Source organism: Arachis ipaensis, chromosome B10 (genome assembly GCF_000816755.2).
Source record: "Arachis ipaensis cultivar K30076 chromosome B10, Araip1.1, whole genome shotgun sequence".
NCBI lineage: Eukaryota > Viridiplantae > Streptophyta > Magnoliopsida > Fabales > Fabaceae > Arachis > Arachis ipaensis.
Window position 1 is genome coordinate 126,199,264 of NC_029794.2, and position 7,146 is coordinate 126,206,409.

The following is a 7,146-nucleotide window of genomic DNA, read 5'->3' on the forward strand; positions in this document are numbered from 1 at the left end:
TAGCATTAACCTTTATTTCATTGTCATTTCTTAACTCTACCGTTAACTTCTTTTGATCTTCAATATTCTAGATAGCATAAACTAAATTAAACTGATTTTTATTCAGTTTTCCGAGAAACGAAAACTCTTATATTTTTTAAGTACTTGTGATCTGATACTATTGCCGAAATTGATTTGTATAAATTCGACAACAGCTATTTTAATTTAATTACTTCAGATTTTCAACGTTATTATTTCAGTTAGATGAGTTTTGAGAAAAGTTTCCACTTGAATACGTTGTGTGATTTATGATTCATAACAATATATATATTAGTTAAATAGTTATCTTCGTGTTTGTGCAAGATGAGATTTGGGGTCACGTGAGATGTGAAATACTATTTGATATTGACGTTGATGAGTCTCAACACAGTATATATATATAAGGTGGGTTCTTTAATAAATATAACCAAATTGCATGCGCCTATTTAAGCCTAATAATTAAACTCTCTATATTATCACCCTTGTGACATGCATGCCTATCTATGCAATATAATTATTTTTTAAGTTGGTAAAGTAATCGGCTCATTTATCCACTTAATTAAATAATTTTTGGAGTTTGAATTTTACTTGTGCATACAGTAATTTATTAGCTAGTAGCATATTCTTAAGCGAGTTTAAATATACGATGAATTAGTCATTATTCTATCGAAATAAGAGAGAATATTGTAAGACACCGAAAAAATCTATGCAATATATATAATAGTTTAATATCATTAATATAAAAAGAGGAGTAGTAAGTAATAATTAACACTTAACAGTTCTCTCCATCGATCTTGTTAATGTCTTCACACCTAACTGTATGATATAAGAAGCATGTTCCCACTTTAGTAGTTCAGTCCAAGTAAATTATTTCACATCATTTTCATCTTTTTATACTTTCAATTAACGGTCAAAAAGGGCTAACTACTACATCACATGACCCTCTACACTTATCCAATTAAACCCGACAAGAAGTTGGAAGTTAGAATTCTGTTGGAACAATCATCAACTAGGATCCAAGTCCAAAAAGTGAAACAAGGAAAAAAAATTACTCTCTCTCTCTCTCTCTTAATTAATTAGCTTTATTACAATTCAAAATAGTTTTCTGTTTATAAAATAATATATTAAAAATTAATCATTTGATTAAACTCAAATGTATTATTTTGTTTTAATAAATTAATCTAAATACATTATTTTCTATATTTTAAATTTTTAAATAAATTTTTTGTGTATTATTATTTTATAAAAGTAAACAATTTTTTCTATAAGTTTTCGTAACCTATTGTGAATGCATGCGTAGATTGAGTTACTTTAATTTGAAGGGAACTTATCTCCTTTTTCATCAAATCCAAATCCATTGAAATTAAAGAGTGTAATTAATTAAAGCCACGCTTAGGAACTTTTGATCATTCTACAAAACCGAATCATAAGTCTTTCTTGTCTTCTTTATTAAAAGGCTAAAGACGTGGGATTAACGAGTGCCTTTATTTGCATGTTCTACGGTTAGTTAAATTTTGTCTTAACACAAATGGGTCAACTTTGATCCCAAATTAATGCATCCTTTTTAGGGTATTAATGCATGCTCGATCTTATGGTTTTGTAGTAATTAAATTCAAACTTATGGTTGGTAGGTCTAAACGGTGCAAGCAACGGATTTCGTGGAACTAAATCAAAGTTCCATAACAAATCATTGTCTTAGTTGACCCCGAAACTTTTCGGTTTTTCACCAATGAAGAATCTAATGTCATTGTAACTAAGCTATTTGTCTAAGGAAAAGTATAGGGTACCAACATATTATCTGCCAACTTGTTGCCAAAAATAATTAATTATTATATTTTAAATACATATATAAAGAGACACATCCAGAAAATATATCTATAAAGACACTTTTATTAAACATAGCCATAAAAAAGATATTTTTATTAGACACATCCACGAAGACACTTCCATGAAACACAGTTATACATAAGAGTTGGCAGAAGTTGACAGATATGCTGTTGGTAACATAGCGAGACCGTTTGTCTAATTGTCTATAATATAATACTCCTTTTGCTTCATTACTATTTCTTTAGTACATATAAGATGCGTTAATTTTTATCTATTTATGTTTTTTGTCTATTTATGTTTTTTTTGTAGAATTATGGATTTTATCAAGTATTTCTTATAGTGAATTGGTTATCAAGTTATAAAATTATTTATTTTAATTAACTTGATAATTTTTTAAAAGTGGAAACTCAGGTGAAGTCGATTTCACGTGAAGTTGATACCTGAGAGCCATTAGATGATTTGACTGATTTGACTAAATTTTTATCCAACAGCTCTCAAGTATCAACTTCACGAAAAGTCAACTTCACCTGAGTTTTTACCTTTTTAAATGGTTCAAAAGAAATTATGGCAGCCAACACTAGCACACAAAAAAAACAGAACGGACTAGAATATTTAAACTATTAATTTTGGTGGGATAGACGGCAGAGTAGACGTATTAGTTTAAGAAAATATTAAAATTTTAAAACGACTTATATATATTGATAAAGTAAAAAAATAATAAAATTATTCATGTGCTATTTATTTATAAGCAAAATGTTTAAACCTTTTTTTATATAGGGTACCAAGGGAGGTCTTATGGAAGGTTTTAGAAAAGAGGAGAGTAAGGATCGCATATATTCGGGCAATTAAAGACATATATAAGATTCTTTACGGTGACAACTTATCAAACTTAATATGATTAGCAAATAGCCTAAGAACTTAAGAAAATAAAAATGTTCATTTAAGAAAAATAAAATAAAATAAAATAAAATAAAAACTGTTAGATATAGTACAAACTAGACTTACTAGCCTGGCTAATAGTAAATACTTCATATATATGAAGTAATTGCTCGAGTATTCTAAGTCCTTTTTTACTACTTCTTCACTCGAAAAATCATGATACCAATTTTTCCACGCTGAAGAAGATCTTAATTAGAGGGTGTTTATTTTCAAATATGGCAAATCAACTTTGTGCATAAGTAGGGATGCAAATTCTTCAAAAGTAAAATATCATGCACATTATTGTTATGATGTTTGGGTTGAGATTTTCTTTTCTGATAGGATTTTGGGTAGTTAGGATTTTTTGTTTTCTTTTGGTGTGATCTTATTATTATTAACTTTTTTTCATTTGAAAAAGTTCCTGTTTACCCTGCTAATTAATTAGGGAGATACTCTATAAAGAGGCTTAAAACGTCTTTTTTAAAAGATGTTTGTTATTAACTAAAATTTAATATATATAATTGATTAAACTATATTATTTTTGTTAAAATTAGATCAGACAAATTGATTTGGTCAAAAAATCGGTAAACCAAACCTTGAAATCGATTTAAATTAATATTCTTTTTTATAAAAAATGACTACAATAATCTTATTATAGAAAATGAATAAAATATTTTTATTATATATTTTTTAATTTTAAAAATCCTAAATTCTAACCCTATAACGACACAAAGAAAAAAAAAGGGTTAGAATTTAGGGTTTTCAATATATATATATATATATAAAAGAATATTTTAGTCATTTTTATAATAGAAATATTGTAATTATTTTTTAGAAAAAAAATATTAATTTAGACCGGTTTGAGGTATAGTTTATCGATTTTTTGGCCAAATCAATTTATCTTATCTAATTTTGATAAAAATAATATAGTTTAATCAATTATATGTATTGAATTTTAATTACTTAAAAACATCTTTAAAAAAAGACGTTTTAAACGTTTTTATCTAAGTAGCTCCCAATTAATTATTCAAAATACTATGTGTTTACTGGCAGATTTTTTTTAATATATTCATTGATAAATCCGACGGTATTCGATAATTTTTTTATAATGTTAGTCTTTAGTTTATTAGGTTGAAAAATGTCGTGGACAACTAAAAAAAAATGACTTATTCGAAGTTTGCAGTAATTATTATTATAATATTATTGATTTAATTTCTTAAAGTTAATTAATTAAGTTTGGTGCATGCATGAAGTGGTTACTGAATTCATTAGCGCATATCAATATTCTTTCCTTTTGACCATCATAAAACCTTTGGGGAAAACACAACTAACTGGAACTAAGGATATATAACATAATAGGAGAAGCTTTTTGGGTGGATATGAAAAAATATAATAAAAATAATTTTTTATATATTTAAAAAATATATATGAATAAGTATCTAATAACTAAATTAGTATGAGGTCTAAGAGATACTAGGAGTAAGATTATAGAAGTATCAAATTAAAGAGATGTTTTGTCCCCAGTATTTATAGTTGCTAGGTAGACCAAAAAAACAGTCAGAATTTACTTTATTTAGCATTAATTAATTATCGTAACAATTAATAAATGTTAAATAAGGCAAGTTATGGCTATTTTTGGCTGATTTCCTTTGGTTATCAAATATTTCCGTTATAATTTTTGGTGGTTAGAAATTTGAGAAGAATCTCTATCTGATTCCGTCACATTTAGTGGCATATAATCTTGATTTAAGGTATGTGCATCTTCTAGACTCCGTTTGTTTGATATCTTAACAAACGGTAGACAGAGACAAACAGACAAAATTAGGGGTGGCAACGGAGTGGATAAAGGCAGATTTTTGCTCTATCTGATCCCGTCCCATCCTACAATAACCCGCATAAAACCCGCTCTACTCCTAGTCGCGGGTAGTAAAAGTTGAATCCTAACACGTCCCGCTCCTATCCGCCTTTATAGTTATTAAAATTCAATAAATAAAATTAAATTTTAAAATTTATATAACCATCATCACATATATAACATAAATTAAAGTAAAAATTTAAATATGATACAATATTATTAATCATTTTACTAATTATTTTACATATATTACACATATTATATATTAAAATTATATATATACCGGGGCGGGTAGTACCTAAACTCGACCCCGCCCCGCACGCCCCGAGCATGTAGGAGTGAGGTGGGTACCCGCGAATTCGAATGGTGTTGTCATTCCTGAATAGAACAACACATGAATATGAACATACACTAAATTTTTATTTTATTTGGTAATAACATACACAACAATACATTGAATTTACATTTGTATCAAAATGACAAATTTATCCTTACCATTAATACCACTACATCCACCACCACCATCATCTACAACCACAACCATCATCTTTGACCACCATCACTACCGTTGTGAGATTCATCATTCCCATCATCATCTATAATTAACAAAAAATCACAATTGATAAATTTCTTAACAATCACCATTTATATAAAAAAACGATTGAGACAAGCATGCAATGATCAAAGTAATTAACCATCAACCAAAATTCGAAAAATCAAAGGAGAGTCAGAGAAATGAGGGAGACAATGAGAAAAGGTCACAGGAAGGCGATGATGGTCGCGAGATGGGGAGGAAGGAAAATAGCAAAGGAGTTGCGACTTGCTATGTCGGAGGGCGACAAATCTGGATGAGTGGCAAAGAGTGGCAGTAGCAATTCTAAAGTGGCGCAGATCTGAGAAACGTCACAGTGGAAAAGTGCGAAGAAAACACAGATTGGAGAACGCAAGGGAGGAAGAGTGCGGGGCGGGCCGGGGGAGAGAGAGAGAGAGAGAGGACCGTTGAAGGAAGGAGGTGGCTCATTGTCCTAACTTTAGGAAATGACACTAAAAACATGTATTTTGTGTACATCTATATTATGTTTATAAAAAATCTGTGTCTCAACAAATAAACAGTGAATATATACCACAGTATCTATGTATATATAATGTTTATATTTCAACAAACAAATGTAGCCTAAAAGAACCGATTACTCGCGTCCTGACCTAACTAGCGTGGAAACTGGGTTGTAACAAGTTAACACTAGTATATTGGAGTCCATAACTTATATATTTGAATTTGTTTAGCTGTAATAATATTGTTGGCATGGTGAGTGTGTATTGCAATCTGTCACATGATGTTACAGTTGTAAATTGTAGTGTGATATCGATCGATACAGTTTAAAAAAAATGCCACTATAACGAGTTGTATCAAGTTCATAATAATTCATAATGGTAGATGTTATCCATCTTAGGAAACTCAAACTCAAGTTAAAAAATAAAATTAAAAAAACACTGCAATATTTGCAATCATAACAATTGCAAGTTTGCAACTATAATTTAAAATTATTGGCCATTAAAAATAAGCATGTATAATTTATTTATGTTAATATTGAGCAAGTATAGACAACAAAATTTCAAAAGTTGACTTAATGTTTTTGTGTTCATATAATATACTACTAGTTAAAATAAAAGTAATACTAAAGAGAGAATAATTTAAAATTATTTTATTTAACTTAACACCCATAAGCTAATTAAGCTACAGTTGAAGATGGTCCTAGCTATTACTCGTTAGAGAGACTATAATTATTCATGATTCTCAGCTATCAATTATATTGTATAAATGTGTTACCATTGTCAATATTAAAGACATGCATGCTCAATTGTTTTAGGGCATCCAAATTATAAACCGTTACCTTGTGCATGTAACAAATCAAGGGTGACATGAGGTAGTAACATGAATATAGAAGTCAACTTAGGGTACTTAATAAGAATTTCTTTTAAATTTAAATCGTGAATTATGCATAAATTTATTTTTTACCAGATTGCAATTCTATCTAAATTATTTTTAGAATTGAAAACTAAAATAATAAATTTTAGATTTTTGATGAAATTACTTATCTCAAAAATGTATGCGATTAGTTAAAAGAAGATAAATGATTTAAATTATATATCTCAAAAATCTTTTTCATCTTGTGTGTCTTCTTTTTCCTCCCCACATGCATGCACAATAATGGAAGTAGAAGGTATATGAAATCAAACGTGGTGTTCTCATTGACATGGTCCCATGGAACGTGATCAATGTAGAGATTTATTATCAGAATATCAGTCCCACCTCAATGAAATTATTCATATCACTACCTGCATATGTGAGTCTTATTTGAGAGATATATAATTAATAATTTTTAAGAAAGGGATATATATAAAGGTTCCATTTGTTAATATTAATAATGTAGTGGGCAGTGGCAGAGCTTCTCGTAGAGGGTCATGTCTCCCAATTTTTTTATAAAAGAATTATTAGTTATTGAAAAAATATATAGAACCAAGAGGTA